The sequence below is a fragment of the Rousettus aegyptiacus genome, unplaced genomic scaffold (assembly GCF_014176215.1).
Source record: "Rousettus aegyptiacus isolate mRouAeg1 unplaced genomic scaffold, mRouAeg1.p scaffold_m13_p_8, whole genome shotgun sequence".
NCBI lineage: Eukaryota > Metazoa > Chordata > Mammalia > Chiroptera > Pteropodidae > Rousettus > Rousettus aegyptiacus.
The window spans coordinates 57,041,791-57,053,055 of record NW_023416311.1 but is presented as its reverse complement, the minus strand read 5'-3'; the positions used below and the strand labels follow the sequence as shown (position 1 = coordinate 57,053,055).

At 34.5% G+C, this 11,265-nt stretch overlaps 1 pseudogene; it reads left to right on the top strand.

The window, feature by feature from the left end:
• Positions 1-1,713: 1,713 nt before the first annotated feature.
• LOC107510982 lies at positions 1,714-10,754 on the top strand (annotated as a pseudogene).
• Positions 10,755-11,265: the final 511 nt, after the last annotated feature.

Sequence of the window (11,265 nt, the reverse complement as noted above, 5' to 3'; positions counted from 1 at the left end):
GAATGAACTGGAGGAGAGTAAAAAAGAATGAAGGGAAACTGTAGCATTAGCCCTTGTGAGAAATGATAGTGACCTGAAGTAGTGGAGTGGCATGAGTCTCAGGGGACCCTTTGTGATTGCTCCTCCTCTGTATTCCTGCCTTAAGACTTCCTAAATAATATTCAGGAACCTACAGGAATGTCACTGCATCTATACATTTTTTCCAATTGCCAAGACAGATTCCTTTTTTGCCTCCACTAAGTTTCCTTATCACTTTGTATATACTTCTACTGTAGCACCTATCTCAATTCAAAATAATTATTTGTTACCATGCTTTATTTTCCAAGACCTCAGAAGCTGGTATAAAGCTACTTAATATGTTGGTCAGGATCCCCTCAGGAAAAGCATATCACCCTCAAAAGGAGTAAGAGAAGAGAGTTTAACCACAGGGCTCTTACGATGTATGAACAGAGTTACATGAAATCAGCAAGGGATATAGTGAAGCATCTTGGGTTAGACAATCTTAAGAAGCTGTTAGTCTTCTAAGTCTGATGGGGCAAGAGAAGGGGGCAGTTACCAGAATTCAGTATGAGCTATAGCTACAATGCCTCCTATTGAATGCTTGAGTAAAAGAATTCAGCCATTGACAAACTAGAAGGAATTCAGTCACTGACAAACTTCTCTCAGAAGCACAAAAAAGTCAATATTCTGACTTTACTATCCACTGTCATTCTGAAAGCAGAGGACACTGATTGATGCAGTTCATAGATTCTGGCCTCTGGGACACAAGCAAGTTGGAGAGGTGGAGGGTGGAACTGCAGGGGAAATGTAAAGCCTCCAGCAATTCAAAATAAAAATTAAATGAGTGATTGAATTAACAGATGGAAATGTGAATGAGAATCCATACATGTAAAGAGAATAGAAAACTTGGAGAGTTTTCTTTGGCATCTTATTGTTTGGCTACAACAGGGCCAACCAAAATGGCAGTTAAAAATTAAATTACAAGTCTCTAGAAATTCTGTATTAGTGCTTCATGAGTGTTTTCTTAAGACCACCTGCACCAGAATTGACTAGATTACATATTAAAACAGATTTCTAGGCACTACGTCAGGCCTATTAAATCAGAATCTCTAGGGATAAAGCCCAGGATTTGAGTTATTAAGTTCCATGAGTGATTCTGATTCTTTCTTTTTTCTTTTTTTTCTTCCTTTCTTCCTTCCATCCATTTATCCATTCATCCTCCCTCCCTCCCTCCCTCCCTTCCTCCCTCCCTCCCTCCCTTCCTTCTTTCTTTTCTTTTCTTTTCTTTTTTTTAGAACCACTGATGTAAAGGTTTTTAGAGTTATAAACTTCATAAAATTTTAGGCAATATTCTCCAGTTTATCACTTTACACTAGTTTTAATCTTCATGATAAACTGTACCTCTTAGTTAAGGTGTTAGTTTTAATCTGGAGACAACGCAAAACAAGCAAAATACTCATTGCAAAAAAGTGCCAGGCTGCGAGCCCCTTGGGGGTAAACTGTCATGGAATCAAAAGGAAATCTGCATTAGAGAGGCATATTTCTTTCCTTCTTCTTTTCCTGTGCAGAGTGTATCTCAGGGATGTCTGAAGTCCCTAGCCCTTTGTCACAGACAGGTGGTCTGGAACCAAACTTAGTCATTACTATGCACCCTAATCCCAGAGGTTCCACAGCCCTTATATTAGCAAAGCAAGCTCATTTTCAAGAGGCTTAATGTTGGTGATACTTCATCAGGTATCAGCAAATGGCCCCCTTAACAAACACATCACCAGAAACAATGCTGCCAAAAGCAGTGAGTGTCAACTTGAGAATGACAGCCTAATTCCTAACAGAGCGCCACTAGGGATTCGTTATGAGGTGGTGGGCAATGAGGATGGAATACTTTTGGTGAGCCAGATATGTGAGAGCCGAAGCAGCCAGCCTCCCAACCATGGCTCTGTAAATGGTACATTAAAGGAATATCGAGGATGGGAATTAGTACTGTGTGACGTTGATACCAGAATGTCAGAATCTTTTCTGGTTTTTTGTTTTGTTTTGTTTTTGTTTTTGTTTTTGTTTTTTTTTTGCCATCTAGACAGAAGAAAAAAATTATGAGAAAGTTTTTTTTTTTTTTTTTAATTAGGAAAATAGAATCTATACTATCAAAGTATTAGCTTTCTCTGGTGATAACCAAAGCACTGTTAAAAATAGACCGTATCTTACTACACATATTTTGGTCAGGGATGTCCTTATGTGTTATAGTGTGTTATATCAATAGAGCATTCTGAGAGCCTGAAAAATTAACTAATGATTAGAAATACTTTAAAATATTTTGAAAAATATTAATGAGATATAATAATTATAATGGCAATATTGTTACCTGGTATATATTGAGTAGTTACTTTGTTCCACATGTGCTAAGCACTTTGCATATATTACCTCGTTTAATTGTTTTAACAACAACCTGATGTTATATGTGTGGTATTATTTTTTTCCTATTTTATAGATGAAGAAACTGAGACTTAATAAAACTTTGGTCTAAATTCCTAAGATTCCATAGCTTCAAGCTCCAGACTTGGAATTCTAACTGAACAACAACAGGCCCTATGTTTTTGATAAAAAATAGTCATTTTATACCTAATTCAATTTATATTACCTTAAGGTCTAAAAGATAAATAAAATTTTAGAAATATTTACACTGTCATTTAAATACAGTTTCAAAGTAATATGTGGAATGTTATGTATGAGAACTATGGGATAAAATCCTAGGTTTTGGAGTCAGATCACTGTTCAAATAATGATTATGGTAATAATTAGCCAGATGATGTTGGTATTTCTGAGATTTTGCTATGAGGAGTTGACAGAATGTGCTTTGAATACCTATCGCAGTGTCGATTTTCATTCAGTGGTGACTATTATTTAATAGATTACATAGTCCTCATACTAAAACTCAAAGGGACATTTTAAAAAGTGGACACATTCAGTTTTATTGTCTTTCAGAGAAAGAGACTGTATTAGAATTTTGAATGTAGGAAGATCAGTCTTACAGAATAATTATTATTTTTCAGCTTAAAATATATGCTGTTTAACTTTTAAATTAATAAATTTTACTCCCTAGTTGAGATTCTTAAATCTGAAGCCACAGCTCAAGATCATGGTAGGGAAGCAGCTATGAAAAATGATGATGGCATGTGAAATGTAGGGGTGTTTGTAGGTTACTTAGGTAGAATTAGGTAGTGAAATAGAGCTTCGGAAGTCAAAAGACTTTTAAACAATGATGTTATTAATCTGCATTGTGAAACAATGGAAGGAAGATGTTAAGAAGTAAGAAGAGAAAGATTATAACCCATGTATTGAAATCATAGAAACAGGTAAGGGTTATGGGATTTGGTAGATAAAAACAATAAAGATAAAAAAAAAATAGCTTGCTGAGTTTTTGAAGGTACTGAAAAGAAGTTTGAAAACAGCAATAGTAAGCAATGAGTATGATAATTCCCTAACTCTGGTAAGCCTCAAACACCCATGTTTCTGCTCTTGGTTTCTTAGGTTATTCTGGAGAGAGGTCTATAATAAAACTGGTTCCAACATAAACTCAGCACAAACCAGCCACTCACTGCTCCTAATAATGCTTTAATTTATCTCTAAATTGACAGCATTTGCATAAGTTTGCTTCATTCCCTTAAGAACAGAGACCTAACTCACACTTATTATCTACAAATAATCTCACCTTCTACTTAAGTGAGATCAAGACCTGTAGCAATGAACTTTCTCACTCACCATCTCTCCCATTTTTCTCCCAAACTCTCATCTTCTTCATGTATCTTCTCATCTCTCCCTCCTATTGCAGATAAAGAATTATAAGGCTCATTCAATTGTGACTTCATTTTATCTCGTCCCAATCCTGAGAGCTTGTCCCATACTTTTTTCTTTTCTTTCTCTTTCTCTCTCTCTCTCTCTCTCTCTCTCTCTCTCTCTCTCTCTCTCTCTCTCTCCCTTCCTTCCATTCTCTTTCTCTGTCCTAGATTCTTTATTTCAAATGTTAAGACTGCAAACATGGTACTCACATGACTGCTAGATTTCTCAAATGATCATTCTCAGAAAAGGAGCCTCCATTTCCTGTTTCTTTTCCCATTTGCTCCATTAATCTAGTGTATTGCTGTCTCAGTGATGTAATAATAACCTGCCAAATTTAAGATTTTTTTTCTTCCATCCTTATCTTGAACTTCTCCATAGAATCTTTTTCACTATAGCTCTCCTCCAGTGCCTTCCATGATACTGCAATCTCAGATTGTTCTTTTTAGGACCTTTTTATAGACTGTTACTTCTTATCCTGCCCCCTAAACAGAAGTTTCCAGTTTCCATCCTTAGTCCCTTTATCTAATCTTCTTATGTTTTTTTTCCCTATAAAATCACCTGTAGTAGACTTGCTTTAACTATCTTTACAAGCTAATCTGTAAATTAACCATCACCTACATCACAAGCTTTTTCTCTCTTCAAAACTCCCCTCTGATCATCTCCACCAAGATGCTCTACAAGCACCACGAACTGAACCCAACACCCTTCTTGGATCATCCAGTTTCACAACTCTGGGCCTCTGTAATTGCAATCTCGCCTCTTTCCCTCACATTCAAAGAGTTGCTAAATCTTATACATTCAACCTTTCTAATATTTGACAATCACTTCTCTATTTCTATCAGCACTTTCTTCACTATCATTCATCTAGTAGCAACCAATACTTTTTGAACAATACCTTTTAAAGTTGGAGTGTGAATTTAAAAGGTTGAAATCTAATAAATATGAATAGGGGAAACAAATCTTCAAAGCTGGAGTTTTCTCACTCAAATATCCACTTTACACTCTTTTCCAGTCTCTTACTTGAGTCCACCATAAACACTAAGCTTCTAGAAATACTGCAAAGAGAGAACATTCTTGAGTTTCCTAGGAACTTATTATTCTTCACTCTTTTTGTCAATATTCAAAGATTCTCTTAGATTTTATGTTATCTTCTGGCGTCCCAGAATCTCCCAGGTGGGAGCCTGGCCTCAATGCTTCTCTAGTCTCTCTTTTAAACTCATTTTTTTTTTAATCATGGGATTGTGGAAGGAGTTTGAGATTTGGAGTTAGAAAAGACCAACATCAAATCCCACCTCTGCAACCTACTGACTCTGAGACTTTGGAGAAATATTTTGTAATATTTCTGTATTTTTTTAAACAGGTTGATAACATCTACCTGAGCATAATTGGTGATGATCAAATGAAATAATATATATAAGCACATACCATACAATGTAAAAACTCAAGAAACATTAGCTCCTTCTAAGTCGATATTAATTTATATTAATGTAATTATATCTGGTACTATCTGATAGAATCCTTCAGGAGTAACAATACAGTCTTTTAGACAAACCTGAATGAAGATACATTTCTGGTAAACACAGTTGGCAGATAAGAAGGTTCTTTGTACCACCCTTTAAAATGATTTCTACTTTGCTTCATTTTATAGCATTCCTGTGACAATGTGAATAAAACTATTGTTATATTCTTATTGGTTATTAAAATGCTTTAAAATGCCACTTTTTTCTAACCAGATGAAATCTGGTTAGGAATGGAAGTGACTTTTAAAGAATGGCCATGCTAGTGAGGTTAACTAAAAGCTAGGGGCCAAGTGGGGAGCAGTGTTAGGTGAGAGGCAGCAATGTTGTCAGACAGATGGCAGGGGACAAACTGAGAGGTACAAAGGATGGGCTGGCAGGCTCAGGTACCCCTTTCTCTTAGCCAAGATTCAGGGAAATTTGGGAGTGTGAAGAGGAGTGAAAGCCCAGGTGGACAGTCTTTCTTAACTAGCACTAATTAATTAGTCTTGGCTGGGGGAAAAAGAAAAAAAAAAAAGACTTCTATGTAAAAGAACACTGCAGATCCTGCAGTGTTGTTTGTTCAAAGATTTTGGATTAGCTTTGACCATTACAGACTGCAATGGGTATTCTATGTGCCACTTTTCATCTCAAAAATTTTCATTTAGGATGTAAATGTATGATTCATAATCTAGGAGTTTATTATCATTAATAAATTCTTCTGACCTAATGTTGATTTTAATGAACTCAGCATAAGTTACATTTCTGTAATTCTATCTTTACCACTTAATATATTTTTCCTCCTCTGGGTAATGTTTTAAATGTGATCAAAATAGCAGAGTCTTTGGAGAGTATTTAGCATAGGTGGTCAGGATTACAGGCTATAAAGGACTATGGCCTAGTTTCTAAAGCTAAAGCTACCACTTACCAGTTACATAACCTTGGGTACTTTATTTAACTTCTTGTAGCTTCATTTGTCTCATATGTGAGATGGGAACAATAATACCAACTTCAAAGTGCTAATGAGAAGATTAAACAAATTAATATATGTAAAGTCTTTGAATCATGCCTGGCATGTAGTTTTAAGTTAGCTAGTAGCCTGGCACGTAGTAAATGTTACATGAGTGTTAGCTATTGCTGCTGCTAGAAGCTGTCAGAGTAAATTCCACATGCTATATTATTACTTAAAAACAGTACACTGATCTATCATCTTAGAGGAATTTATTCAAGTGTGCCAGATAAGTGTCTAAATATACTTACTCATCAAATCAAACGTGAATTTACCCTGTAAGTTGAAGAGAAGCACAGTGAAAACAACCATTTTTTTTAACAGAAAATTGTTTAAGTTTTAGTAACTTACTATAGAATTAAACAGTTTATAAAAGCATTTGGCTGACTCTGATGTTGATCAAGTTCAGAAATAATGTGAGAACAAAATAAAAAGATTATTCAATGAATTATTGATTCATTCAATAAGCAATTACCATATGCCTTTCCTATACAGAGGTTTAAAGAAGACACAAAGCAAAATAAGACCAATTTCCTACCTTTCCGGAGTTATAATCCAGTAAAGAAACATCAGATAAATAAATTATTTTACATCATGGTACTGAGCACAATGATAGTCAAGTATGAAATGGCATGGGACCATACGGATGAAGTAATCTGTACGTGGTGTATACTCGGTGATGGTTTGAGGCTGGCTATTGGAAGGCAAGCATTTTTCCTTACCCTTAAGTTGGATCTCTAGTGTACAGGGAGAAAAGAAACTCATGGCATCAATATTCTCTTATATTCTGTTAATATCCTTAAATTTTTTTCAACCAAACCTGTGAAAAATATAATATAAACATATAGGCTTGACCCCCAAACATGAAACATTTGAAGTCTTCAAATTTAGTAGGAAAATTTAATTATACCAAAGAATTTTTAATACATTATATCAATGCAACATTGCAGTTAATATTTTGAATGCATGGGAGAAAAAAAGTTTCAAAACTGCAAGCCATAGGTAGACCTTTAGGAGAATTGTGAGTGTTTCTTCTTGATTCTCATGTTGTCCCTGGGCTAATGTGCTATGTCAGGATCCCCACATAGTAATTAGTGCCATGAAAATACATAGGTAGATACTCAGCAAGACAGGAAGATTTTTCCTGGATATTGCTCCCACAGTAATAGTCACTTAACGACCCCTTTCATACATCCATCCACATCCTTCCTGGTCAAGTGTAAAGTCACGAAACAGAGATAGCTTCTTGGTCTTGGTCATCATTATCCAGTCATGTTGAATTAAACTTTTCTTCTTCTTTAAAGAAAAATCTGTAAGAAAATAAGTTCAAAAACTAATATAACTTAGACAATATTAAGTGTATTTTTAGAATGTATAAATATCTTTTCAAAGTTTCTTAAACTTGGTTAGATGCAAAAATATACAAATTAAAATATTTGATAAATAGAAGGTTTCATAGTATAATTTCAAAACATAAACTACCAATCCACATAAGTACTTTTTAAAGGCTAAGCTTTTTGGTCATCATAAGGTTCTCTAACTCAGACATCTTCACATTGAGCATGAGCTTAGGAAGTTAGGAAGATAGATTCCTGGGGACTAAATCACAGGAGATTTTGATTGGCTCCATGTGTTAATTGGCTCACTCTGAGACTAACATTGGCACCACTCCTCCAACTATAGACACTATAATTAAAAGAGTCAGTTACATGCTATAGCCAGTTAGAAAACAGTGCAAAGGCAAATCCCATTTATAATAACAACAACAAAAAAATACAAAATACAAAGGAAGAAATTTGAGAAGAGGGCAAGACCTAAATAAAAAATGATATATGTATTTAATAAAAAGCTTTGATAAATTGGAGAAGCTTATCACACTTCAGTCACATTAGCTAAAGCATCACCCTTCTCTATCCTACTACCCCTATTGTTATCTAAAAGGTCAGAAGAAAAGAAATGGCTTTATGCAAAACAAATGTTTTTGCTTATTTAATTTCTGTCTAAAAAAAAAAAAGCTTGTAAAAGCAAGTCCTTTCTCTCTCTCTCTCTTTTTTTTTACTCACATCTGGCATGCTTGTAAAAATCCTTAATAAGTAAAAAGTTCTTATAACCCAATACCCAATACATAAGATAAATAACCCAATACATAAGCTAAATTCTTACAGCAGAAAAATGAAGACATTAAATTATATAAATAATAAATACAAATTGCCAAATAAATAAAAAAGTCAAACTTCAATGAGCAGTCAAAAATATAAATTGAAAATATGTGGAATAGCATTTTGGCCTCCAGTTTTTGTAAATAATTTGGCAACATTCATCAAAAGAATTTTAATTGTGTTTTAATTGATTCAGTAATTCTATTTCTTAGGAGAGAATAGGAAATTCACCAAAAAAAAAAGAATATGGATATTGATCCTCAGTACAGAACTCTCTGTAAGAGAAAAAATGGAAAGACCATCTATAAATATCCACCCATGCGCTAGTGAATAAATAAGGTATGCTTACAACTATATGAAGTAATAATATGAACCCATTAAACATTGTGTTTTCAATGAATAGGAAACGATATGGGGAAATATACAGAAAATTGATGGCAAAAAGAACCAAAACAAAATACAATACTGCCTACATACTATTAACTTAATTTGGAGTTACGTATCTATGTGTGTGTGTGTACAAACACACCAAAATTAGCAATGATTCTCCCTAGGTGTTGCAAATCTTGTTTCTCTTAATATGCCTTTGTTTATATTTTCTAAGGTCCATAGTGAAAATTACATTAATTTTATGTCAATTAAAAATTTTTTTTTTTAATTTTCAGTTATCTCATTTAAAAAAATAACTCAGAACTTGGCTGTTGAGACTAGAGAGGACATATTATAAAAGGAAATATTGTCTCTGGTCAAGTTGGTAGAGTAGGTAAATGTGCTCACTCCTCCCATGACCACATCAAAATTACAACTAAACTATAGAACAATCATCACTGAGAATCACCTGAGGTCTACCTGAAAAGAAGTCCTATACCTAAGGATACACAGAAGAAGCCACCTTGAGGCTGGTAGTAGGAGCAAAGACCTGGAATGGGCTGGAATGGGAGGGTTCCACATCCACGTGTGATGTTTCAAAATTGGGAAAGATATCTTGTCTCTGAATGTCCCACTAAGGAGCAGAAAATCCCAGCTGCATACCAGGCTCCCCAGCCCAGGGTTCCAGTGCCAGAGAAAGAAGTCCCCCAAACTTCTTGCTGTGGAAACTAGCAGAAACTGTGACTGAGTGAGACAATGGGTGGCTGCAGGCACAGACATTCCAGAGAAAAAAATAAATGAAATGGAGACAAGTAATGTACTAAATGCAGAGTTCAAAACACTGGTTATTAGGATATTCAATGATCTCAACATAGTGACAGAAAATAAAAATGGAGATAAACAACAAAAAAAAAAGAGTCAGAAATGAAGAGTACGATAACTGAAATGAAGAATACATTAGAGGGAAACAAAAGTAGATTAGACAAAGCAAAGGAATGAATCAGCAATTTGGAACATAAGTCTGCTGCAAATTCTGAGACTCCAAACTCAACCACCTCCAGAGAGGCCAGCACCGGTTCTCATCAGCTACAACCAGCCAAGGCTATGTTTTACCTGAAGGCAAAATCATACCAAACATTATATTTGTTAGTGGAATTAATGTTAGGATGGATAACACTGAAATTAGAAGTTTCTTTACTAGATATGGTTCAGTAAGAGAAGTGAAGATAATCATGGATTGAACTGATTTGTCTAAAGGCTATGGATTTGTTTCCTTTTATAATAATGCAGATGTGCAGAAAATAGTGGAATCACAGATAAATTTCCATGGTAAAAAGCTGAAACTGGGCCCTTCAATCAGGAAACAAAATTTACATCCGTATCATGTGCAGCCATGTCCTTTGGTTTTTAATCCTCCTCATTCATCATAGTTTGAGAGTGTCTGAAATAATCTAAACACTAAAATTTTATGCAGCATTCAATGATGTGAATCCTATAACTCAGTGTATTCAGATATACCTTCCTTATGGAAGTTCATCACTTCAGGTCATCACTGGATATCAGTTGCCACTATATCAGATGCCACCACAGTGGCCTGCTGGGAACAAAGGAGTTATGTTATACCCCCAGCTCATACAGTTGTTATCTACCACTGTAACGAAGTTTATTCAGGAACTGAAGTTTTGTCTAGTGAATGCTTCATCCTCTGGAAATGACCCGCAAAAGAAGTCTGTGGACCCAAGCATACAGACAGTGGTATATTGTCTGTTTCATTGAGAGAACAGACTGAGAAACTCAGTTGTTATTCAAGTTGATTACTTTAAGAATAAAAGAGTGCATCATTTTAGAAGAAGTCAGGCAGTACTTACGTTTGATCCTATCTACTAACTTTCTAGTCTTGCTGGAAGATGCTGCTTTTGAATATTAAGACGTTTTTTCAGCATTATAGAAATTTAATTCTGAAAATTGATAAATCATGTTCAGACTATATTGATAAATCACATCCAGAATATCGATAAATCACATTCAGACTACTAGATTGACTAGTTTTATTTTACATTGAAACTGTTTTTCATAACTGATTCTGTGTTGAATATATAGCCGAAAGTAAAAAATAATTGAAACTGAAAGAAGTAACTATAAGATATATTTGAAAGGAATTCTTAAAATTTAAATTGACATTTTTAACAGTTTAAAAGCAAGTGCTGATTTTCAAAAAATTGTTTTAGAAAACCCATTATTCCAAAAGATCAGAATTTTTATAATTAGAATACAAGCATTTAACTTTTCCAGCAGGTACCAGTGAATAGTACAATATTTATAATATTGTGCTTTACATTTATGATTTGTCTAGAAATTTACCACAAAAGCAGAGTTTTTAAAACTATATTTAAAAATA